This window comes from Lissotriton vulgaris, unplaced genomic scaffold, assembly GCF_964263255.1.
Source record: "Lissotriton vulgaris unplaced genomic scaffold, aLisVul1.2 SCAFFOLD_5718, whole genome shotgun sequence".
NCBI lineage: Eukaryota > Metazoa > Chordata > Amphibia > Caudata > Salamandridae > Lissotriton > Lissotriton vulgaris.
This window is the reverse complement of record NW_028244790.1, coordinates 26,697-53,490: the sequence shown is the minus strand read 5'-3', so window position 1 is coordinate 53,490 and position 26,794 is coordinate 26,697. Positions and strand designations below refer to the sequence as shown.

The 26,794-nt window shown below is 43.7% G+C and overlaps 1 long non-coding RNA gene across 1 annotated transcript; it reads right to left on the bottom strand.

The window, feature by feature from the left end:
- Window positions 1-537: 537 nt before the first annotated feature.
- LOC147666733 (uncharacterized) lies at window positions 538-18,396 on the bottom strand. The gene is made up of 2 exons (XR_015304740.1): window positions 18,284-18,396; window positions 538-3,558 (listed from the first exon to the last, which is right to left on the bottom strand). It is a non-coding gene; the product is annotated as an uncharacterized LOC147666733 (long non-coding RNA).
- Window positions 18,397-26,794: the final 8,398 nt, after the last annotated feature.

Below are 26,794 nucleotides of genomic sequence, written 5' to 3'. Positions count from 1 at the left end.
GAATGGGTGAAAAAGTTCAATATATCAGGCTGGTTAGTAACAAAGGAGTCCCGTAGTGGAGTAGAGCAGCTGAAGGCGGTTGGGGTAAGGTGTTTGAGCAACCCCATGCTGTACATGGTCCAAGGCTGAAGGCCATGCACTATGGGGATGTTGGGTGAACATGATTAAAAGAAAACAGAAATCCACTGGGAAATAACAAAGGTTAAAGTTGCATTATAATTAGGTATGTCAATAACATTTTAGCTTACATTAAAAAACACAGAAACTTGTTGAAAAAAACTGAAATAATTTCAGGTTAAAGTGCATTATAGTTAGGTTTGGTAATAAGAGCTTAGCTTACAGTAAAACAAAAATCAGAAATTCACAGAAAAAAACAAAAGTTAAAGTGACGTTATAGTTAAGTGTGAAATGAGATCAAACTAATGTTTTAAACCAAAAGAACCATGAAATCCACCAGTTATAGTTTACTGAGCTAACAATAATTTGCATCTTTGCCATGCTCTGCTTATGACCTCACATATTACATCACTCATGACGTGTGATTTAGATATTTTTTTATTATACTTTTCACTTTCCGCTTTCAAAGCATTACATCTTGATCTCTTAATGACAGAATTATACAAAGCAGTTAGATCACTTTCATGAACATTTTATCTGTACAATTGTAGTGCATTGAAATATGAAACTAACCTTATACAATTTAAACCTGTACTGCTCACTCATGACATTTTAAATTGCGTTATTGAAGACGTCATTTATGACATCTCAAATGACATTGTTAATTACTCTATTTCAGACATGCAGAATCAACTGTAATGTGGGTTACCAATGAAATGTAATTTAACTTGTTCTGTAGGTACTCTACCTGCATGCTGGACATCATGCAGTGTTCTGCAAATATTTGGATCACCATTCATACTGCACTGTCAAGTTAGTCATTAAAACAACACTATTGAAACAGGGCAAATATGCAAGCGATGTAAAAAAAGAAAACCATGATAAATGCAATTGATACCTTACTGGGAATGCCTGCCAAGACTGAAAAGTTAAAATAAGTTTTAATCAGTTAATTAAAAACATTTGAAAAAACTAAATACATGACAGTTTTTGTTTAGATTAGTTACATACCATTTTATAGAATAACATCAGAACAATTTGAAATTGTTAATTACCGCACAATTACAGTAAACTCGAAGTTTTGAGAGACAGGCCCTCTTACCGCTGCCCTATATATGCAAAGTTCTCAACCCTGTCTCAGCACTGTCTACTAGATAACATGAAACAAGATGATACAGACAGGAAGAGGCAGAGAGTATACAATGAGAGTGCGATATAAAAGTAATTGATTCATTGTACAATTTATATTTCTATCAATCAAAAGTCTAAGTTTAGGTTTTGTCAACCAATTACAATATACATTTTACAGTACACACAATTATTTTAAACCAATAAGTGATTATTCCAAAAAACACACATAAAGCATTAATTAAAGAATTAGTTTTCAAATTGGCATGACAAATAACATACACACATCAAGAGTAAAGTGACAGGTCATATAGTCAGTTTGTATTTCTTTTTAATTGTTTTGGACTTTTATTACCAGAATTTCTGCTTGATTTTACGGTCATGCTGTAATATTCGGGGGTTTTAACTCATTATTCAGCATATGACAACATAGAGGTCACATTAATTTATTTGACCAATTATTTCTCAAGTTAATCTATTAGGGTGGGACTTTTTCAAACCGAGCATTTAAAAGTTGAGATTGTCAATGTATTTTATAAAGTTGAATTGGGGTCTAATTGATGCACATATGTTATACAACCACATAAATATGTTTCACTTTAATGAAAACGGCTGCTTGTCCCTATCTGCAGCTACCATGAGTCAGTCAGATGGGGTGAAATATGTACCCCACACCGTAAATACCATAACTGTGAGGTCTGGTATTTTATGGGTGTGGTAAATACCTCCAATTTGATGTTGTTCTCAAAGAAAATGAAGAATCACATGCAGAATTCAGTGCTTTTTGCAGGAGAAAATTGTGTACAACTCTTAATTCCACTGCCTGGCTAAGATAGCTTGAGTACTGATCATAATTTAACAGCCCTCCACAAATTTTGGGAAGACAAATATGTCAGAGTCAATGGACAATTCTGATACAATTACTATATTTTCCTAATGTGTTACAAATACAATAGAACACATTTTATGTTATCAGCATTTACACTGCACTTTTCAAGCATTTAAACTGTATCACAGACCTGTTTTAATCTTTCTGCATCATTATTGGATTTCTCATTGACTGGTACCAGAGTGGTTACTGTATTTTGTTGGTGAAGTGTAGATCGGAATGTTCAGCGTATTGTTTAGTAATCCATACTATGAGTATGAGAAACCTACTCCTTTGCCTTATGATTCCTATGAGTAGGTTGAATAGCTTTCCATTGGTCGTTTAGGTTTTACAGTTGGACCTGGGTACTGGGAGATGCCACAGCAGGAACATTCAAATGGGATTAGTGTTGTTTGTCAGAATATTGATAACAAAAATGTTGTCTGACATAAATGCAGCTGCCTAAATATAATTTATAAAGATATTGGTCTCTTGAATGAGGATTTTCAATTATTAAATCCAATGGGGCACTATTTGTGTAAGCGATATTGGTGATGCTATATTTTTGTCAGACGATACTTAGGCCATGATATTCTGTTATTAGACTGCATGCGCAGGGGTGATGCTTGTAAGAGAACTCTCAACTCCCTATAATGTTGGACCTGGTTCAGAGTTTGGTTGATGAGCTACTCCACAAATGTGACAGATATTCGGTCCGCATTATTATAATTGCAATTATATTCTATGAAACTTGCAATAAGGCGGGCGGGCTATCCGTCAAGTTGGTGACCAGGTAACCCATTTGCCAAACTCTGAATTAGGCCCATAGTCTTCAAATTCGGCAAGGTATTGACCAATGCTATTGGTGTAATGTACTACAAGTTCATGCTTTTCCACAACCTTACTATCCAACTTCTCCTGTTCACAGTTGCCAGGAACCCAACCTATCTTCAACCCACAGAACACCAGGAATTTCTGAATAGATGCCAAACAACAACCCTGACCCCATTCTGGACATGCTGGCTACTCTTAGTTTTGTATATCTATTGGTGGCCTGTATGAGTATGCTGTGTCTCATCTGGTGACAGTAAGTCAGTGAGTTTAAGGATCACTCTCTAAATTCTGCTAGGTGACCCCTGAAACCTGTCAGTCATAAGGCACAAATGTCAGCCAACAACGGTCAGTGTTATGAAAAGAAGAATTTAGTCTTCCAATTCTGATAGCAAGACCATCCTCTTCTCTACCAGAGGCCATTGAAGGTGCATATTTATGAAATAGCAGTATAAAAATAGTGTTGAATTAATCCATATCCACAGTAGCCAAAAAATCATTCAATTTGACACAAATACCCCATGGAAGCCACTTGGTATTTGCACTGGCACTTCTGCTCTTCCAATTTCATTGAATGTCTTGGCATCCAGTAAGAGAAGAAATGTGTTTTTATTCTGTAGAGAAAACATGATTTCAATTAATCAATAAAAAATGTAAACAGGAAATAAAGAAATCATAGTAAATGTTTATTTACGCAATCTGTCGTAGTGAGCTTCTATTAACAAAAACGTCCTCAAAAACACTGACTCTCGCCCAAGGATATTTAATAACTGACTACTAGAAAAAATGCTATTTGATATTGGCCTCAAACAAAACAGTGTGTTAGAACGATCAAATGATTTTTTGGGTAACTTTATAGCCAGACAGGTTTTTTATATTCAGCTGAAAGGTTAAAAACAGACATAGGCTATCATTACGCAGTATGTCACATTTTATTCATTCTAAGACAAACGGCGCCAATGTCAAATCGAACTATTTAATTACCGTCCCAGAAGACAAATATATATTTGGGGCTAACATGAAAAGAATTTACAAAAAACATGTTTTCCTATCGGGGTATGTGTCAAAGAACAAGTGTTTTAAGGTTTTGAAATGCTTCAAAGTTTAAAATAAAGTATTTACCACTATTGATTTGTATTAAACTTGGTAAGCTTTTTTCTGCATGCTTCTAAGTTCCTGGAATGTCCAGTGTAAGATTTTAATGAGCCACTGGGAATACAATTTCGGTGTTTGAAAAGAGCACAATGGACCAGGCCTGCAAGTAGGGAGTGAAAAAGAGGCATTTGTTATGTTATGTTATGTTAAAAGTGCTTACAAAGCGCACATACACCAAGCGGTGTCATGCCATGAGCTGTGGAGTCACCACTTAGTGGGCATAGTAATGGCCATAAAAGGGGATTTCATGATTATGAGTATAATGCTGTGGTATTCTGTATACTTGCCATGACCTCATATGTTGGAATGCCCAGCTAGTTGCTAGGATGATTTTGTGTAAATACAAATTCCATCTCCGTTGGCTGTTGAAGGTTACTGTTCCCTGTATCCTATTAAAGAAGATAAACATTTCTCTACGAGTCTCTTCCTCTTTCTTCTGCAAAGGGGAACTTTGCATTGGCGACATGCTTTTGATGTGCAGAAAGCAAGGTGTTTCCCAGCACAGAAGGATTACTTATGGCGGATTTCCTTTAGACCTCAACGCTACAGTTAATACAGTTAAACATTGTTGCAACCAGATTCAAGCCAGTGGGAAGGTATTGAAAACTCATGTTTTAGAAGTTCATCTCCTGGGCTGGAGGTAATTTTGACTTTATTTGCACGTGAAGCATGCACGCGAACAAACTTCTAATGAACTTCTGTTGTTTGTAGATGACGCTTTACGTGGCCGCGTTACTTGCCAACTACTGTAATTAAAAGTGTGTATTGAAGGTGCCCCTCATCACATGTGGTGTACGCTCCTACTTGGTCACCTGGCAACATAAAACAAAGGGAAAAGCGCATCAAGCGACGTGTGGTCGCATTACTATGTAGTTACCGGGCAACAATGCGCTACAATAAACAAAGGCCCGCCGCGTAATGTGACTGTTTGCGCTGCCTGGCAAACAATTACAGCTTTATGCGACATAAGGATAAGCTTGCCTATGTTGTTACTAGGAAACGCCAGCGTGTCTTCAAGAAGCTTTGAGACTTGTGGTGGAGCGTCTGAGTCAAGGAGTGTAGAGAGTGCAGTGTTCACAGAGTCAATAAAAAACGGCATGGAAGCGTTTCTCAGTTAATGCTTGATCTCTTAGAAATCTTTTCGTCAAAGTTTTTTTTTCATTTTTTTTTTCAGAGTGTTTTGAATTCCGGATAACTGTAACTGTATTTATCACACCTGGTGCTCAAAAGAAGGTGAACGCTGTAAGACTTCCAGATTTTGGAGTGCCCTTAATCAGCAACAGATTGCTTTTCATTTACTGTTTTCATCTTTTTGCTTTATTACAAAGAGCATGGGAAACTGTCTTTCTGTTTAAAATATGGTAGTATGTGTTTCTTTGTAATTTTTGCAGGTATCAACATCTCAGGCATTGGGGTTGAATACCAGTATTTAATATCTATAGTCTCTGTGATTAAGTGCTCATAGTCATAGACGTTCATAGACTTTTTATTTAAATAAGTAGGGTCAACAGGCAAAGTGTTATGGCACCGTCATTTTTTTCACGTCAACTGGAGATCTTCCCATAAAATGGCAAGAATTGCGCAAAGTTTTTAAACATTATGCTAGAGTATGTGATACTTTTCTTAGTGCAGAATACAAAATGTCTTTATTGACACACTGTCTTGGGCCTGAAGGTTCGAAGGTATTTGAACATCTCCCTGACATATCCAACAATGATGCAGCCAATCTAAATGATTTTCAAATTTGTTTAAAGAAACTTGATCTGCATTATCTTCCTCAGGTGAGCACAGTGTTGGAACGTTACCACTTTGGGAGGAGAATACAACGCCAAGGTGAATCTGTGGAACAATACAGATTAGCTGCTCCCTGTGGTTTTGTTGCCTCTAATGAGGAACGTTTGAGGGATCAGTTCATGTTGAGGTGTGCATTGAATAAGGTCAGAGAAAGCATGTGGCAAAAGGACAATCATCCTTACAGAAGATACTAGCAATATTTAAGACGCATGAGCATTCTAAGGCTTGGGTTGATGTTATTCACAAAGATGCTTCTTTATCTGATAAAGGTGAACCTACAATAGTTAAGGTGGTTCAAAAGAATTCAGTCCATGAGAAGTCTTCCCTGAATTCAAAACATTTTAGAAACACAAAAACTTTTCTGGGCAAATATTTTTGTTGTGATAATTTATGGCACATTCTAAATAACAAAGACTGTCCTGACCAAGTGTTGTAAATCAACCAAATATTGGAAGAAGATAAGGGAGGTAGACTGTGATTATAAGGATGATGATATTGAAGAGATTAATAGTCTCCAAGTAAAAGAACGTTCCTCAAAAGGTCCTTTGGAGGTGGTTCGGGCCAACAATGAGCTTGAAAACATTTTGTTTTTACTCTGGTGCCAATGTAACACTACTACCAAAAGAGTTTTGTGACCAACATTTAAAAGGGAAGGTGAAATTGCGGAGATGTGACATTAAACCTAAGGGTTATGAAGAAGAACCTACAAAGTTACTTGGTTATTTTGGGGGCATCATTGAGTTCAATGATAGGATCATACTGGGGTTAACGTATGTCTCCATAAAAGGTGATTCTGTCATCAATTAGTTCCATCAATGAGACAAATGTCTACGTGGGCCCTAATGAAAATACCTGTGTATAAGTTAAGAAAATGCCCTCAGTTAGGACCGTCTCAGGAGGTGGTTGTGAGTGAATGAAGAAATTCCCCAGGGTTTTGCAAACAAATTGGGGTGTCTTAAGGATTATCTACATTTAGATTAAAGTCAGATGTGCAACCAAATGTAGCTTAGGTATGGAAAGTTCCTTTACTGGTAAAGAATAATATGAAAACCTAACTACATAAACTGATCAGGTGTGGCATCATAGAGGAAGTGGAGGCTAGGGAGTGGCTTGCTCCAGTAGTTATGGCCAGGAAAGCCAACGGTGAAACCAGGATTTGTGTTGATTTAAGAGAACTCAACAGAGTGGTGGTGGTTGATCACTATCCCCTGCCAACCATTAGTGGAATGTTGTGTTCGCTCAATGGGGCCAAACACTTCTCCCTTCTCAACCTGACGTCAGCTTACCATCAGGCAAATCCCCTCATCCCAAGAGCTGACAACTTTTATTACACCCCACTTTCACGTTTTTGAGGATGCCCTTAGGGTTAATCTCTGCTACCTCAATTTTTAAAGGGCAATGGGACGGATCCTTTATTGCATGGATGGTGTCAAAATGTACCAGGATGACGTGTTGGTATATGGGTCTAATCTGGGTTAACAAAATAGCAGGTTACGTGAGGTGTTGTTAAGGTTGCAAAATAGTGGACTCACTTTGAAGGCAGAAAAATGCAAATTCAATGTCACTGAAATTGAATATCTGGGTTACATGGTAACAGCATTTTACATTAAACAAAAAACGGATTGGTAAAAGCAATCAAGAGCCTGCATTCACATAAGAATAAGGAGGAACTGGTAAAGATTCTGGGGATGGCTGAATTTTATAATAAATGTGTGCCCCAATTTGCAGAGAAGACTGCATGTATGAGAAGTTTGCTAAGAAAAGGGAAGGGGTTTATAGGGTGCCAATTGTGTGAGGAAGAGTTTGAAAATGTTGAGGCTAATCTTGAAAAAGGCACAGGTTGGGAAGTGTTGAGACAATGTGATGAGACTTGTTTGATGACTGATGTATGCTCAAAAGCTCTTGGAGCCGTTTTGATGCAGAAATTCAAAGGGGATTTATTTCAAGGGGATTGAAAAGCAGACCTTAATACTCTGAAATCGAGAAAGAAGCTTTAGCAGTTTTTTTAGCCTGTAAGAAAGTTAAAATAGTTTCAGCGGGGGAGCACGTTTGTGATAAAAACAGATCACAAACCCCTTAGGGAGGTAGTTTTTAAGAAACAAGTGAATTTGGATCTCAGCGAATTTGCAAATGAGTGGTTCCCTCCAGGAGTTTGAATTTGACATGTCTTATGTGCCAGGTGCCAGTAATTTACTGGCGGATTGCTTCTCAAGGTTGGGTGACAGTGAAAATATTCCAGAACAAAATTATTTCTTTGGAGGGGAGGAATTTGAAAAAGAGGTGAATGTTTATCATATCACTGATGGTATTGTACAGGAAGAAGAGTGGAGAAAGGAGTTGGTGGATGATCCAGTTCTTCAGAAAGTCATGAAGATGACTTCTGATGGTTGGGGAGACAAGAACAACTGTGAGGAAAGCATTAGAGGACTTTGGCTGGTGTAGGATGAATTAAATATTGTAAATAGTTTTTTGTTGAGAGTAAGTAAACTCATACCGCCTCACAAGTTGAGAAAGAGGTTGGTGGAAAATGCCCAGGCCAGTCATATTTCAAGGAAAGAGTCTGAGAAGGATACTGGTGGCCAGCAATGGACCTAATAATTTAAAGGGATGTGAGGAACTGTGTAGATTGTGTATGCAGTGATAAGGTGTTGAAGTGCAGGACGCAAACCATGGTCTTGAGACAATTGGCTTTGAGTCTTTAGGCAGACATAGAGGTGGATATTTTGGGTCCTGTAATGAAGATGTGACAGATATGTCATTGTTTGTATTGTTATGTTCTCTCGTTGGCCTTACATCAAAGTAGTGAACTAAGCAGAGTCTGGCGTGATAATACCATTTTTGTAGGAATCATTTAAGAGGGAATGTTTTCCTTCAACCCTTCTTACAGACAATGGGATGCAGTTCACATCCGGTGAGGTGGAGGAGTTTCTAAATGCAAGTGGCATAAAGCATAAAGAAGCAGCCCTTTATCATCCTGAAAATAACGGTGTGGTGGAACGGTTTATACAAGTGCTAAAGGAGAGTTTGCAACAAGCAGTTGTAAGTGGAGTGAACTGGGAGTGTGACATCCAGAAAAAGGTGCATGAATATTGTTGAGCGAAAGAAACAAAACACTTGCCAGTGCTGAGAACCTTATTTACAACTTCTTATTTATAGAAATAGTCAACATGAACATAACATGGAAACTTGCTTTATGAATTGCAACGTATCATTTTTAATTGCTTCTTTTTCAGAAATGATTTAAATTGTTACCATTTCTTGGTTTCGTGCTTGGAAATACAAAAAAGGTTATGTACATTTATATACAACAGTACACCATACAAATGAATATATACAACAAATTACACACGCTCTCAAATCCAAACACTCTTGGCCAGACATTCACTCCTCTAATCATACATACTGATCCCGGTGTCAATAAACCTGTTCAAAAAACAAACAATGACTCCTGTTTTCTAAACAATTTAGAGTTCTTTGTAAAGTTCAAAGGAAAGAAAAACACTCCTCGTGCTGTTTCCAATTATTGTTTTGATTTCAGTGTTTTTTTTCAAAGAATAACCCGGGACCGGGTTGGTCGACGCGTTTCAAACCCCGTGATTGTCAGGGTTCTCCTCAGGACCAAACACAACTCAATTCCTGGGTCGAGGCTCCAAACCAAAGGTAAAACAAATGTATTCCAGCGCAGAAAGGAGGGAGGAGCCGTGAATTCGTGTGCTAGTAGCACTTGTGTATCATCATTATCTCAAAGGTAAGACTGAACTCAATCGCGCTGAAGATTTAAACGCATTCTCGTGTACAAGGGCGCTCCTCACTGTAGACTCGATCTTGCTCCCTCTGTGACTCCTACTCCTTGACTCGCATGAATGTTGTTTAGCGTCACACTCATCAACGGGAGTCAAACTGTTTCAACTGTCCAAGGGTAGGCTTCCTAATAGTGAGGTGATCCCAGCTGGAGTGAATGATAAAAGAATGATGGTAGAAGATTGAGTAGACAATGGGGAAGGGTGGAGAGAAAGAGAGAAAGAGAAGATGATGAGGAGGAAAGGTTTGTATGACGTGCGGAAAGCAGTAAAGAGACCGGTAGTGCTGGTTGGCAAATGGATTAAAATAAAATCTCCTATGAAGAGAAATAAAGTGTCTAAGTTCAGTCATCCTGTGAAAGTTATCAAGGTGTTTAAAATGCAGTGAAAGCAAGTGATCATAAAATATGGAATCTGAACAGGGTGGCTACATTTCATCCAACAAAGGGTGAGTCTAAGTCTCCGGCTTTAGTGTCTGGGTCTCCATGTGCAAATCGTGCTGTGTTGGGTAATGCTCAATTAAAGGAGCATTCTGGGTTGAGATCACAATGGATCAAGAGGGATCCTCTGCATCTGACAGACTATGTTTAAAACTCAAGGTTTAAGAATGCTGTGTTATTATATGATATGTGTTCCATTTGGTGTACATATATTTTGTTGCTTTTGTATTTATAGTACTGGGAAACTCCCTTCCTCATGTTTGGCAATATTGGGAAAGGAGGTGTGTGGTATTCTGTATACTTTTTATGACCTCATATGTTGGAACACCCAGCTGGTTTCTAGGATGTATTTGTTTAATTGGAGATTCAATCTCAGTTGGCTGTTGAAGGTTGCTGTGGCTGACTGTCGTCTCTGTTCCTTGTATCTTATTAAAGATGATAAACCCATCTCTACAAATCTGTGCCGCTTTCTTTTGAATTATGGCACACTTTGGCTGGAGGTGCAGTTTGTGAAGTCAGCCAACACAGAAGAGGTGCTGAAGTTTTTGCAGTCTTTGTTCAGCAGAGAGGGGGCCCCGGTTGAGTTGGTTATGGCAATGGGGCACAATTTACGTCCAAGGATTTTCACAGGTCATGTGTAATTTAAGGGATAAAGCACATCACAGCTTCTCGTTATCATCCCTGCAGTAATGGCTTGTGGAGCGCAGCAACAGGGCCATCAAGGATAGCATTTAGTTATCTGTGGCTAACAGTTTGAATTAGGAGAAAGAACTTAAGGATTTATTGTGGGCATTACGTACTACTCTGAGTGCCACTACCAATGTTTCACCTTTTGCCCTGTTGAAAGGTGGGATTGCAACTAGTTAGACCCTGGATGAATGACTTGAAAGTGTCCGGTGCCAAACTTAAGCAGGTGAAAGACAGTTGTGAGAAGGCTTAAAGAAAATATTCAAGGAAGGAAGCTAAGAAGGAGTGACGTCAAACTATTTTTGATAAAGGAGGTTGGGTAAAAGTCAAGTTACCAGGGATTGTGGCTAGGGGTCACTCCAAATTCTCTCAGCCAATGGAAATTGTAATGTTTATGGGCTGAGTGGTGAAACTAAGTGACGGGAAATGGTGGAACAAAGCTAAAACGTCCAAACAGAGAGGGGAAAGAAATGTTGGGAGTAAACAAAACAAAGATGGCCTGTGAGATTTCCTGGACCAGGAAGGTTAAGTACAGTAAGATCTGCAAAAACGAAGAAAGTACCTGCAACAATTCAAAGATTATTTAGGTCTTCCTTTTTAACTGTGGGGGTTTTCTTCACTGTTTTTCTTTAGTGTTCTTACCGGTGTGGTGTTGTGTTCTTAAAAAATGCTTTCGAAATGTAAATCCTGTATAAGTTTAGTCTTAAAAGGGTATGACTTATTTATATCCAATATTAGTTTTTGGTGCACCAGTTTGCATGTATATGTATGAAAACATTGTTCATGTGACATTCTTAGTTTGCCAATGTATATGCGATATAGTGTTTAATAAGTGTTAGTCATTTGATTATAAGGGGAAAGATGTGTTAGATTCTGGGTTCAGAACCAGGGGTATGAACCACATTGACAACCTCTGTCAAGGTGGAATGTAGTGTTGGTAAGATGACCGTTGCTGACTGGCGTTTGCTCTGCTGGTCGCACCAGTACTTGCTCTAAATAAATCTTGGAGACTTGTCTTAATTTTTCCTTGAAGATGTGTTTGGATGTTAATATATTAAGATGTAGGGCTAATAGGTTATGGTGGGAGTCCGTACCAACTTAGAAAATCAAAGTTATAATTCTGGGAATTAACACCGGTAATACAACTTCTGTGATTGAAGAAAGCACGATGGACCAGGCCTGCAAGTAGGGAATGAAAAAGTGGCGTTTGCTGTGGAGTCATCACTGAGCTGGCATCAGTGATGGCCATAAAAGGGGATTTCATGATTCTGAGTAGGATGCCTTGAGAAGGTAAATGAGGAAGACGCCATCAAAGCGGTTTGCTCTGGTTTTACTAGGCAGCTGGTTTGGGCGCTGTAGTAACGGAGCCACCCGGCCCGTTCACGTACGCACACACGCACGCATACGCCTCAGGGGCGGGGTAGCCCCTGAGTATAAATAAATGGCCGGAAGACCGCTCGTGGTCTTTGGCCCTAACCAGCAGACAGCGTGTGTGTGATTATTTACTAGTTATAGTTAGGCCCCACTCTGAGGCCTAGGCATCCCTTCCCCCGTGTCTCCGGACACTACACTGGCGACGAGGCGGTCTCTGTTACCCACGCCTCGCCACACAGTGGTGCCTGCAATCCTGCGCCCACGTGTACGGCCGGGCCCTGCACGGACGGGCCCCCGGCGTTGGCACTGTCACGTGCGCACTTCTGCTGTCCTGCGCCAGGCCGTGGTGCACCAGGTGAGCTTGCGCCTCTCCGAGGCCGCGGCCTGCGACCCAACGCTCTGCCTGGCCCCTCCCGAGGCCCGCCAACGCTCACGCCGGCATCCTCACTCCTGCACGGCGTGCAGTTACCTGCTGATTCGGTGTGCGCTCTTCTCTGCCGCCGGCGCCTCGGGGGGTGGTTCTCGGCCCTCGCGCTCAGTCCCTCGCGGCCGCGCTGGGAGCCTCGGCTCACGCATGCGCACACCGCACTGGTTCGCGCAGACCCTGTCTCGCCTCACGCATTAGGCAGACGGGCGTTGTGAAGTGCCCTGCGTTTGCTCACGCATCGGGCGGGCGGCGGATACCATTCGGGGGGTGTGTTCGGCCCTCGTTTTCTCCGCTATTCCTGCACGCCAAAGACCACGTCTGCTGCCCCTGCGCACCACAGACCTCGTTCTGCTGCCACGGTCACCAGAGCCCCATTCCTGATACACTGGGACTGCACCTGCCTGTGCCACATGGACCGGGTACCCGGCACCACCTCCTCCGTCACGCAGGACCTGCTCCTTGCCGCGCCTGCTCCTCCAGGCCTATCCTAGTCTTGCTTCACGAGTTCCTCCACGTGCTCACGCACCAACGACCATGAACCAACAGCCTGCTGATGGTGGCGCCACGGCTGCGACTCCCGCGCAAAACCAGACACCAGCTCCCACTGGTTCTCATGCCACTGTGCCGCCCCAAGTCGCTGGTCCAGCTCCAGGTGCTGCAGCGGCCGCTGCACCAGCTCCCCCTGGGCATGGCCTCGCAGCGCCACTTCCTCCATTTAGCGAACTTGCGGATCCTCCCACAGCTGCGGCAAGATGGCGTCTATGGATTGGGAGGTTGGAGCACTACTTTGTCGGCGTCCGGGAGACCGATGGCAAAGTTAAACGCTCCCTGCTCATGTGCTATGGGGGTGACGAGCTCTACGAACTCTTCGAGACACTACCGGATCGGGTGGTGACCATGACTACGACGCCGCGGTCAGAGCATTGAACCTGTACTTCGACCCCAGGGTGAACCCTGACTACGAGTGGTTTAAGCTACGCCAGGCAAGACAAGGCGAGACGGAACCCATTGACTCTTTCTATGCACGGCTACGGAAGCTGGCCCTGGCCTGCGAACACCCGGACCAGCGCCAGGAGATACGTGCGCAACTGATCCAAGGGTGCCGATCGGTGCAACTCAGACGCCTCATCCTCAGGTAGCCGCGGATCACCCTGGATGAAATCCTCGTCCTCGCGCGCTCGCATGAGCTGTCCAATGCCAGGGCTGACGAGATGCAGGCAGCCCTCGACCGACCTGGCGCGCCCACAAAGATCCCTCACATCAAGGAAGAACATGTGGACGCCGTTAGGCGCCGGCCACAACCCCAGAGGGGGACCTCACATGCCTCTTCCCGGACCTCCTGTGGAAACTGCGGGATGGAACACCGCGCCGGTGGAAAATGTTTCGCAAGAGGAAAAGTCTGCTCCAACTGCGGGAAGATGAACCACTTCGCGAAGGTGTGCCGCAGCAGCGGGAACCGCCGCCCCAGTTCGAGCGGGAAAATCCCTGCACAGGCTGTGCGACGACTCTCCCTGGATGATCCAGGCCCATGCAGCGATGTCTCCAGATCGGCATTCCGCCTCGACGACGATGAGGACGACGTTTTCTTTGTCTCCTTTGTTGGGAGAGATGGCTCCAGAAGAAGACCTCCACCGATGTGCGAGATCTCCATCGCCGGCTCACCCGTGCAGGCACTCATTGACACCGGAGCGTCGGTGAATGTGATGGACAGCACACAATACGAGCTACTGTCACCACGCCCACCACTGTCACCATCAAAGGCCAAAATCTACACCTATGACAGTGACGACCCACTTCCCCAGAGAGGAGTGATCGAGGTGGCTGCTGCTTGCAACGATCACCAAGTCAAGACCAAGTTCCATGTCACCGGAGGCAGGCGTGGCACGCTTCTGAGCTGCCACACAGCTGAGGACTTACAATTGGTGTTCTTCGCACGACAGGTACATGAGCTGCATGCGGATGCAATGCTGCGGGACTTCCCAGCCCTATTTAAAGGACTTGGCTGCCTAAAAGGAAAAACGTTCACACTACATGTGGACCCAACGGTCCGACCAACGGCCCTCAGACACCGAAGAGTACCATTTCACCTGCGGCCGCAGGTGGAGGAAGAACTGCGAAAACTCGAGGAACTGGGGGTGATCGAGAAGGTGTCGGGCCCGACACCATGGGTGTCGCCTCTGGTGATCGCCCCGAAACCGAAGCAGCCAGGCGCTATACGCCTGTGTGCGGATATGCGTCTTCCGAACAAAGCAGTGAAAAGAGAAAGGCACCTGACGCCAACTATGGACGACATTGTGGCAGACCTCAACGGCGCCCGCTGGTTCTCAAAACTAGACCTCAACGCCGGGTATCACCAGCTTGAACTCCACCCGGACAGTCGCAACATCACTACCTTTTCCACCCATGTCGGACTCCGGAGGTATAAACGTCTGAGCTTCGGTGTGTCGTCGGCCGCCGAAGTCTTTCAAAACGCCATCAGGGAGACACTCTCAGGATTGCCAGGAGTCATAAACCTGAGCGACGATATCCTCGTCTTCTCCAAAACCTTGGAAGAACACCACATCCACCTCCGAGCCACTTTGCAACGCCTCGCCGATCACGGCCTCACTCTACACAGGGACAAATGCTCCTTTTACAGAGAATCCGTGGATTTCTTCGGCTATATCTTCTCCAGGGAGGGACTTCAGGTCGATCCAAAAAAAGCTGAAGCCATCCGAACTGCTCCCAAACCCACGTCGGCCACGGAAGTCAGAAGCTTCCTGGGGATGGCCACTTATTGTGGCCGCTTCATCCCTGGATTGGCGTCCCTCTCCGAGCCACTACGTGTCCTCACCAAGTCGGGCCAACCGTGGGCGTGGACCGCCAAGGAAGACGAAGCCTTCACGGCGATCAAGGCCGCTTTGATTGACGACAAGGTTATGGCTTACTTCAGACCACACCGGCGTACGGAAGTTGTTGTGGATGCAAGCCCTGTTGGTCTGGGGGCTGTCCTCATGCAAGAGACTGAAGCACACGAATGGGTACCGACAGCGTACGCAAGCAGAGCATTGACTGCGATGGAGATGAGGTATGCTCAAATCGAACGTGAGGCGTTGGCCATCAAATGGGCCTGCCAGCATTTTCACCTCTACCTATATGGACACGAATTCAAGGTCGTATCCGATCACAAACCCCTCGTGCCTCTATTCGCTGGAACAGCCAGGCTTGCTCCCCCCCGGATCGAGAGGTGGGCCGTCCAACTTCAAGCGTACCGTTTCGAGGTCATCTACCGGCCTGGAGCCGACAACCCTGCGGACTTCCTATCACGGCATCCTGGCACCGCCGTTTCGGCTCAAGCAGCGGGTGACATAGAGGACGTCGAGGAGTATGTGAGGATGATCTCTCAAGAGGCCTGCCCGGCAGCCCTGACACTGGAGGACATTGGCAAAGCCACGGATGAAGACGAGTGTCTCCTCAAAGTAAAAGCCACGCTGTCAAATCGGAACTGGAAGCACTTCCTGGACGGAGTTAGCGCCCTCACACCTCAAGAACAGTTATCAAGACAACAGATTTGGAGAGCCCAGAGCGAGCTGAGTGTCGGACCCCATGGAGTAGTCCTCCGAGGAACAGTGATAGTGATACCCGCGAGGCTACAGGAAGAGGTTGTACGTTTAGCCCACCAAGGACACCAAGGCGTGTCGAAAACAAAAGGACGGCTGCGCAGCAAAGTATGGTTCCCCGGCATAGACGCAGCGGTAGAGAAGGAGGTCGGCAACTGTCATTCGTGCACCATAACAAGCCAAGACCCAGCTCCCCACCCTGTGATAACCGAGGACCCATGTCGTGAACCATGGTCAAAAGTCAGTGTGGACTTCGGATCCTTCCCGGATGGGCGGCACACCCTCGTCCTAATTGACTCTTACTCTCGTTTCCCCATCGTGGAAGTAGTGCCCTCCACAGCATTCGCTCACGTGAAGAAAGCCCTGGAAAAGGTGTTCGCCACGATGGGCCTGCCAGAAGAGATGAGATCAGACAATGGTCCTCCCTTCCAGGGAAGGGACTTCCAGGCATACCTAGCCGCCCGGGGCATCCACCACAGGAAGATCACTCCGCAATGGCCCCAGGCAAACGGGGAAGTCGAGAGGTTCATGAGGATCCTGAACCGCGCGCTACAGATTGGAGTGGAAAGAAAGGAGGACGCAGAAGAATGCCTATCACGGTTCCTAAGCGCATACCGACAAACGCCCCACTCGACCACACGCTGCGCCCCGGCACACCTGGTGTTCAAGAAGGTGCCAAGAGACTGCGTGCCAGCTACACCTGCATGGTGCCCTCCAGAGATGAACCAGGGAGCCACTCAAGAACGACGGAGGCGCACAAACGACAAAGCCAGTCGGACCAGAAGAGCCCAGACCAGATCATTGGTAGTCGGCGACAAAGTGGTCCTCAAGAACAGACACCGACATTCAAAATACGACCCAGCATTTGAACCGGAAGTGTGGGAGATCGTGAACGTACACGGCACCATGGTATCCGCATCTAGGGGCACAAGAGCCGTGACCAGAAACGTGTTGTGGTTCAAGCGTGTCTCTCGTGAAAGCGGAAACACCGACTCTGCATCTGAGGGTGCTGAAGACGGGGACCATGAGCCGGTGCAAGATGAGTCATCTACGGCCCCACGAGAAGAGGAAAGACCGACTCCACCGAGACTCGAGCCGGACAACACCACCAGTCCAGGAAGCACCTCGAGTGAGACTCAACACCGTCCCGAGCGACCAGTGGAGATGGAGGGCATGGAAAACCACCGAAGCCAAAGATACCACCTGCGGCCAAATCCAACTCCCAGTCAAAGACTGAAGGACTATGCATGGACTATGAACTAATCAAGAAACAATTCATGGCCGGGACTATTGATCTGTAAGTTTGGAGGGATGTAGTAACGGAGCCACCCGGCCCGTTCACGTACGCACACACGCACGCATACGCCTCAGGGGCGGGGTAGCCCCTGAGTATAAATAAATGGCCGGAAAACCGCTCGTGGTCTTTAGCCCTAACCAGCAGACAGCGTGTGTGTGATTATTTACTAGTTATAGTTAGGCCCCACTCTGAGGCCTAGGCATCCCTTCCCCCGTGTCTCCGGACACTACAGGCGCTATTCTTTAATTCATCATAACTCCTCCCGCGAGTCACCCTGCCCATTTGATAACCGGGCTCTACAGTGGTAGTCATACCCTCCCTTACTAACTCAAACACAGACGTCACGTGTCACTGTGGAAGAAGGGTTTTCAAATGAAGTCCATTTTGAAAAACAATAAGATCTATCCGAGCATCAGGCATAACAAGACAATATTATGCATCGCCGCTAGATGTCACTATCTGCCCTATTGTCTCCTAAACGCTTGAACGACTGAAACAAATAGCATTGAGCACCCACAGAAGCATAATACATGAAAGGACTTAAAAAACAAAAAAAAACAACCTTCAGTCACATTATTGTGTGCATACATGCATATTCGTCAGCTTGCCATACGGATTTTCAGTTTGACATCTACACGAACCCATATTGCGGTAAGTTCCACAGGTTGAACAAAGGCGAGCTTTTGTAGTTTCACCTTCAAAAGACTCCACTGCAGTATCCGGTTAAGAGAAAAAGACAAAAAGAGTTTTAGCTTAAAATGATTACCTCATTTGGGGAGACGACAACAGACATAATAACCCCTTCATCCTCCTCCTGGGATTCTGGCAGTGAGACGAAAACAGGCTCTGAAGGGTAGAGCCCCTCCTCCTTCCACACCTAGAAGCATTGCATCACACTGTCAATAGCCTAGCAAAGATCAAACGTAAATCTTATCCACATTCACGTTTAAACTAGTTAGAAGACTCCACCCAGCCTCCAGCTGGATGCTGTTTAACCTGGAGTACATTATTCGTTTTCACATTTGTTTATTTAAAGATTTTTTACATTATCAAAAGATTTATTTAACTTTATTCAAGGTCTACAGGAAATTTTAAATCTACTATTGCTAAAAACTTGTCTAACATACATTATACTCTAATGTAGAAACATATGTTTACAACATGCAAACTGAGTTAAATTATTCTGTCAGAGACGAATGTAATAGATAAACAAATTCTTGCCACAGAATGCCTACAAACAGCTATGAAGTAGCTACACTTATCATACAGGTCATGGAAATCACACAAGTGCGCTGGAAATATTTGTCTTCATTTTCCTTTTATGTAGGTTATAGTCGGTGAGGCAATAATCACCAGGTAGGGTGGAGGAATTATTGTCCATTCCGTTCCCCAATTCAATGTTCCACATAATCAAGTGAGAGAATGGACACTTGTAACTGCGTTACCGTAGGTTAGATTGAATCACCCTCATAAGCGCTATGTTCTCTATGCGGTTTATATCGTTTTTCCGCCCCACATATGCTTTATGGCATTAGATAAGTGTTATAATCTGTAAGTAGTGTCTCCTAATGTATGTTTCTACCATTTTAATAACACCCAGTAGAATGTTCAGTGCTGTGATGTAACACAGAATGTTGAGTGATGCTGGGGGACTTTTGACAGTTAAGATGGGGCTGAGCTACCTGCTGGCTGCTCCTGGTGGGGCTAGACTTTGACTAGATCTTGACTAACTTAACATCTTAATAAATACATCTTAAAATATACCTACTTGCCTGGACCAACTGACTTCATTTTGATGGCGACGATTTGAACTTACCCTCTACGTGCTCAACTGGATTTTCAGCGTCACAGCTACCTCTCTAGGATTTCAACTCAATACTTCTAACATGATTCAAGCAACAAAAAGGCAAGTGGTTTAATTCAATTTTCTACCTTATTCAAAGAAGGCTCTGGCACCTAGCCCCACCAGTGACCATTTCACCGGTCGCCCCCAAAGTCTCTATGCCAGACTTCTTTTTCCAAATAACAATGATAGACATTTAACCACCTTCAATTTTTCTATCAAGCTATTGTTCAGGGGTGTTTTTCAAATCCCAAGTAACCTGTCTACACTTCGAACATCATCTTGTACTCTATCGTGTAAATCACACAGCTTCTCCCTGCAAACATCCTCCTCTATTTCTAAAGACATATAGGAAGCTATCTATTCAGCCTTGTCCAAGCATTCTTCCACACGGTTCACAATTCGACATCACAACTCGGCATCAACAATATTTTGAAAAACTGTTCAAGCGTGCTGTGGTCTAGTTCATAAGCTTTTTGTCAAGCAGCTTTTCTTTGTTCTTGTGTGTGGAAAACCTAATGTTTCCTGTATTGAAAAGGAGCCGTCACACTCAGTACTTCGTCTGGAATTTTTGTCATTTAAAAAACTCAACTGATGCCCGATGTATTCACTCTGTTTGACATTGAGCTTACTTTGAAATTACAAAAGTACATTACCGGCGTTTTATGTCAAGTTACATGCATCGGGAGTTATTTCATGCTGCCAAAACGCTTTCTTTGCCTTTGATCATTTTTAGTAAAGGCGTTCTCGACTTGTTTTTGGGAAACTCGAACACTCACCGTCCGGTTAGCGGATGACGGTTGAGTTGTCAGTTGGTTTGCAGCGATCTTTGCCCTTTCCCTGTCTCAGTGTGATTGATGACGTCTTCAGAGGGCTTCGAGGAGTTAGCGAAGGGAAGCTCTTCTCGCGTTCTGCTGCTGTGATGTCAGACTTTGAGTCACTGCCTTTGTCTAGTCGGATTTTTTTTTTTTTTTTTGTCAGCACACCTTCGCCGTGAGCCATCTGGTGAAGACGTGACAGCGTGATGCTTGCTGCATGCTGTCGTCACTGATTTACGCTTAACATCCAGTTTGTTTTCATTGTGTGTTTTAATTTCCTTGCCAACAGCGTTTCCTACCGAGTATGATGAAACATATTGAGTTTCTAATGGTTTGCCTGCTTTATTTACGGAGGTCTCAATCAGGTCTGCCATCGCATCTCACCATCATCCTACAGCGATAGGCACGCTTTATCATATTTGCCTACTTCATTTCTTCAAATTTGTTACAGCGACTGGCACGCTATCTGTTCTTCGAAACCCTGCATTCCACAAGTCTCCGGGATGTTTTCTTCTATTTTCATCGAGACAAGGTACTGAAGCTATTTTCAATGTAAACACCGTGATGCACATATTCAGACGGGACTAATGCTGTCATCTAGTGGGTATTTTGCACCAGCTTCTCCTCGAGGAAGACAATATTCGATCTAGTTCAAGTAATTTCGAGTTTACCCACTTTTCATATCGAAATAGAGTGTAGTATTTTAATTGGTGTAAATATATATTAATATTGCACTTTAGTACTGTTTCTTAGCACTCAAATGTTGCATTTCATCAGAATATGTTTACACTATTTCAAAGTTTTATTATGGTGCTGTGTTTTATCATTTTCATTTTGTGCAACAAGAAAAGCGTGTAATAGTTGTACATGCATTTATTTGAAATGCTTTCAATTTATTATTCAACTTACCTGCAGGTGTTCTATTTTTTCAATTATCTATGCATGTGCATATTTACAATGTTTCTTAGTTAGGAATGTACATTTCAATTCGATTTTCAAGTTATGTGCATGTGTTCTAATACATGCATTCATTTGAAATGCTTTCAATTTATTATTCAACTTACCTGCAGGTGTTCTATTTTTTCAATTATCTATGCATGTGCATATGTACAATGTTTCTTAGTTAGGAATGTACATTTCCATTCGATTTTCAAGTTATATGCATGTGTTCTAAATTTTTAACTTTTCAAAATATATGCATGTGTGCTGTATATCTATTTTCTCAATTGTCAAGTTACATGCACAGAGTATCTCGAGTTTTTCGAGTTTCAATGTATATTCAATTGTGATTTTGGTGAGGTTATTTTCTTGTTATTTACTCACTGGTTTTCAATTTTCAGCCTTTAGGTTGTGTAGATGGATTTCTTCTTGTCAATAACTCTACTATTTTCAATATTCTATTTTGTTGTTGATATAGATATATTCCTGTCAACATTTCAATGTTTTATTAGCGGTTTGGGTTCTCTATCCCTTTTTCTACCTTTATTTATCCAGGTTATCTATATGAGTTTCAACTTCTATTTACTCAATGTTTATTTAATCCTTATAAGTCACTATCTGTTCTTTCTTATACTTTCATTCAGCTTGTCTATTTTCCTCTCGACGTCCTTCTCCTTACTTTTTTTTTTTTTAGTTAGTTATGTGTGGGGTGGTTGTTGAGCTGTTCTTTCCTTTTTACTCTTTTATGAAGAAGAGGAGAAGAGAATATAGTATATCAATCTAACGTTTTCTTGAGTTTTGATTTGTTTAGGAATTGTATGACGTTTTCTATAGTTTTGATTTGCTTAGGAAATGTATGAGAATGATCTTTTCTATTCTTCTTATTTCAATTTCAACTCCACATGCTTTATTGTGCTTTCTGACACATTTGCCTGGCCAGTAGATGGGTCAATGGGTATTGATGGGTATGTATACTTTTCTCTTCTAGTCTCTTAGTTCTGAAATTTTCTGTTTGCTTTCAAAGGAAAGGAGATGTGTTATAATCTGTAAGTAGTGTCTCCTAATGTATGTTTCTACCATTTTAATAACACCCAGTAGAATGTTCAGTGCTGTGATGTAACACAGAATGTTGAGTGATGCTGGGGGACTTTTGACAGTTAAGATGGGGCTGAGCTACCTGCTGGCTGCTCCTGGTGGGGCTAGACTTTGACTAGATCTTGACAAACTTAACATCTTAATAAATACATCTTAAAATATACCTACTTGCCTGGACCAACTTACTACAATAAGTAAGCAGCAAACGTGTCCTCGGCGTCCAGGGGCAGAGCCAGCACTAGACGTGGAGGATTTTCCACTTGCGGGTGAGAATGGCGGCGGCAACAAGAGAACAGCAGTCTTGGCCGAGACGCGGTAAAGTAAACGCCCGCATGTTTATTTCTTTTTCCAGCTCAGGACCAGTGTGTCCTTTTTTCCCTGTCGACGCACGACGGTAAAGCCTTTAAGGTAATTATCCGTACTTCTATAAGCTACCATGTGTGATTAAGAAGATGCGAGTCAATAAACGGTAACATATAATAGCGAGAAACGCATATATTCGCTGTTTATACAGAACGGTAATTACGACCAGAGGAGAGCATTACAGTAATATCATGCTTACCAACTTAAACACATGTGCTAGACCAAGAGCAAACTACCGGCATATAGCCAATAGCGTAACGCAGTACAGACGACTCACAGAATCAAACACCGAGCAGCCATACCTGACTTATCATTGAAATAGACAGAAAACTGTAATAACCATACACTAAGGATATTGAAAGCACTAACGGGGCGCCGTACGTGTGCTCATAGTAGACGCAACAGAGAACATGAACTTACAAACAATTTCTAACATCATGGAAAACTGAGGTAGTTAGACATCGACCATTCCCCTGAATAGAGACAAAGCAAGAATCTATCCACATTTTATTATATCTTATCACCTCCAAACGTAGCGAAACACGGTGGTCTCCGTAAGGACTGCTTTTTTTTAATTTCCTTTAGCGTGCACAATATTAGCACCATTTTGCTTTGAGTGTCTAAAATTGAGATTAATTAAGAGTGCTGAATATGTACCCCCACATCTGTATGTGTGTTTCTTTTATGTTTTAACAAAAAACACCAATGAGTACTACACAAATTGTGTAAGTAACGGATTTTAATTTTATATTGTTTGTCCTGACGAATGCCCCTTAGACCCGGCTAGGCGAGATGGGGCAGAAACATGTTGACGCTGTTTAAAGTGATATAAAGAGATCTAGTAACACAATCTGCAATTATACCCTTTGTTTTTAATAACAAAACTTCACCATTTGGCAATTAAAGTTTCAACTAGGTGGAGCTTTGCTTTTACGGAAATAATCTTTACCTCCTGTTTGGGGGTGTCTATTTATCTCTGGACACTACTACGCTACACCAGAGGTTGCCTTAGGCTTGAGGCAGGCATACAGCACGAATTTGGAACACCCAATGATAATGCCATAACGCATATGTGGGACGGAAAAAAGATATAAACCGCATAGAGAACATAGCGTTTATGAGGGTGATTCAATCTAACCTACGGTAACGTAGTTACAAGTGTCCATTCTCTCACTTGATTATGTGGAATATTATAGTCAATGAGGGCCAACTGTGACATGTTGGGTAATCCAGCATCCTTACATCAAATATGAGGACAATTTCCATTTTTTAATTTCCTGTGAACCCCCCGCTGAATCATTACTTCAATCGGGGGCTCCAGACCCACGGAATCATTATTGGAAGCCTGGGACCCCTCACCCCAAGCAATTTCTATGATTTGAACTTCAAAAGAATACACAAAAATACAGGAACATGTGTGCACCAAACAAATGCTCTAATATCGGAATATTTTGTTTATTCACAATCAAATATAGAAAAAGTTTTCAAATTTTTAATTTAGATTTTTTATTTGTATACACTTTAGTAATTGTATTGTATTGTATTAATTTCAATGTTATTTAATTTTGTAAAACAGTCACAGGCCCCCCCTGAGTAAGCCTCTCAGACCCGCAGGGTTTATCGGACCACAGATTAAGAACCAATGTTTGCATGTTGAAAGTGCATGTTTCAATCTGCACGTCACAATTTTTTAATGAAATGTAAGAGTAAGATATTTGAGAACTCACTTAAAACGTGTCCCATTTTTTTTTCTACAGAACTAACAGTAATTTCTGTGACAAAATGAACCCCCTCATTTGGTTCCTTATTAAAAAAAATTGTGCGCTTTACCAGTTTGATTCAATCAAGATGGCTTCAGATGTGCCATACGTTTGTCATAAATAAGACTGTTAATGCTCTAGTTGTTGTTTAGAACACTCCAGGAGGCTAGAGTACAACTGTAGGAAGGTGGATACCTGACTATGGTTACCCCAGATTTTTTGCCTTGTGTTTAGCTGGTTTTCGACTTAGTTGGCCTGGTTCCCTGCTAATCAGGGCCCCAGGCTATCTGCTCTCTCTGTAAAATGGATTCCATGCACCCTAGGTGCATAACCAATCTGGTACTGGACACCTTATCAGCCCCTGTACAGTGCACTATCGGTGCCCAGGGCATAGGTGCATCCAAGGCCTACCAGGGGCTGCAGCATATCTTTTGCCACCCCTGGCTGGACCTTAAAATAACACAACTGGCTGATCACTCGGCTGGGGCAAGGTGGTGTAATCACCCCTTGCTTAGATATAGTATACCTATATCTAAACCTATATCTGGACACATATATACCTATAAGTCACTCCTATGGCAGGCCTTAACAAGCCTAGAGGCAGAGTGCTTGGTTTTATGTGAGATGGTGCTCTAGCATGAGCTGAGCCTGTCTTCAGCTGTCGGGACCAACTCCCTTAGCTGTTCCGGGATATTGCCATACCATATACTCTTAAGTGCATTATAATCCATCGCGGTTATGTGATAACTTTGGTTTGGCTTTATCAAAACATGTCCTGTAAGGTGTCATACGATTTGGAATACTATCCCCAGGCCAGTCCTGGCAACGGGGATAGCATCCCACCCTTCTAGAGAGAGAAGACATGTTACTTTACTAAAACGCGGTTAATCCTAACCAGAGCCTCAGCATCACAAAATGGATGCTGCTGCCACCAACACAAGTCTGACCTCCTGCTGCTGACCGAAACTTGGCAGAGGAGGCCTGGACAAAGGGTTTCCTGTCACAGGGAGGTGCTACACCTCCACAGACAGGAGATAATGTATTGGGGCAGGGAGGGCTGAAAGAAACTAGACACTACCTGGGGCGCACAAGGCTTCCCCTTGCATAATCCGGTCAAACGGTTCTGGGGCACACCAGCCCCAGCCCCAGCGCGACCCTGGACAAAGGGAAAGGGGTGTAACCACCCCCTTCCTGGGTCCGACCCATAGGAGGGACCTAGCAGGTAATCCAGCCCACTAGATTGGTATAAGAGTGGGAGCAATGCCAACGCACATGAGATTATCCCGACTGAAACTTATGAAACGAAACTCTGGACCCTTCGACATCCTACTCGACGTAGAAGACTGAAGAATCTCCCTTGTGGTCAAGGAGTGACCACCCTGTGCAAACAGGCACCATCCAGCACCTCGACGTTTGCTTTGTTGCAGTTCCCGCCGGAACGCGAGCGACAGAGATCGACAAGACCCAGTGTGCCTGCCTTCTAACAGCCTGATCCACAGTCCCTGCAGAGCTGAGACCCGTGGAGGCGACCTGAAGCGTGGGGCCAGCCATCTTGGAAAGACCACGAGGCGCTGACCGTGCAGCTCCCGAGGCTCCCTCGAAGCTGTGCATTGGGTTTTGAGAAGCCCCAGCCCTGAGCCACTCTTGCACCGAAGCTCACCCCTCTACACTCACCGAGTGCTGCGTGGGGCCCTTCTGCATCTTTTGGCTCAACGCGTTGGTCCGGTCGCTTGCCCATTGGCTAGTGGCCCCAGTACCACCGAACCTTTGAATTTGACCTGCCAGTCCAATTGCTTTGGACTGGTCGCTCCCCTGAAAAGGAGCACCCACTCTGACCTTGCTGGTCCGAGTAAGAAGCGATCTTCGAATCCTGTGTGGGTTGCGCTTACCAAGGTTTGTTTGCTTCAATCCGGAAGCCGACACCGCCGACAGCGAGAGCCTTCGTGGGACAGCTCGTGATCCACTCCTGGACATCCTCGGTGCCCCAGAGTCCACGTGGCAGCGGAGACAAGCTTCTCGACAACCACCTGATTGCGCCCGACATTGCCTGGTTCCACCCTGGTCACTGCTGAGTGACCCAGACTCTGTCCCCTCTGCTTTCAGGTACTCTACATCTTCGATCCACCCTTGGATCCCACCGGACACTTCTCTTCTGGCCGCCTGCAGCATCTTCATCTTCAGGCACCATAGATCTACACGACGAAAGCCGACACGACTTTGCACCTGTGCACCCGCTTCCTGTGGGTGAGGTAACTCTTGAACGCCGTTGCTCCTGTAATGGTATACATCTCTAGTGTCCCAAGGCTAAAGTTTTGTACTTCTAGTCCAGTCGGAAGACTCTTAAAACAGTAACTCGATAACCTTTACGCACCATTGACTTTGCATTGGTGCATGTGTGTGCTTTCAGCGCTGCACCCGATTCCCGCGGGCTATTCCCGACTTCAGCATTGCTAGTCCCG